Below are 285 nucleotides of genomic sequence, written 5' to 3' on the forward strand. Positions count from 1 at the left end.
GCTTTCAGGTCGCATTTTAGACATCCCTTGCAAAGTGTGTGGGGACCGCAGCTCCGGGAAGCACTATGGGGTTTATGCCTGCGATGGGTGCTCGGGATTTTTCAAGCGGAGCATCAGGAGGAATAGGACTTATGTTTGCAAATCAGGAAATCAGGTACCAGACGCAGGCCAGCCCCCTCACCGCCTGCACCCCCTACCCTGCATTTCCCCAGGGGTCCGCATTGCCCTTGCCCCACCCACAGAGAGACACCCGCAGCAAGATGTAGCAGCCACGCAGCCTCACTC

Source organism: Corvus brachyrhynchos, unplaced genomic scaffold (genome assembly GCF_000691975.1).
Source record: "Corvus brachyrhynchos isolate BGI_N302 unplaced genomic scaffold, ASM69197v1 scaffold14, whole genome shotgun sequence".
Lineage (NCBI taxonomy): Eukaryota > Metazoa > Chordata > Aves > Passeriformes > Corvidae > Corvus > Corvus brachyrhynchos.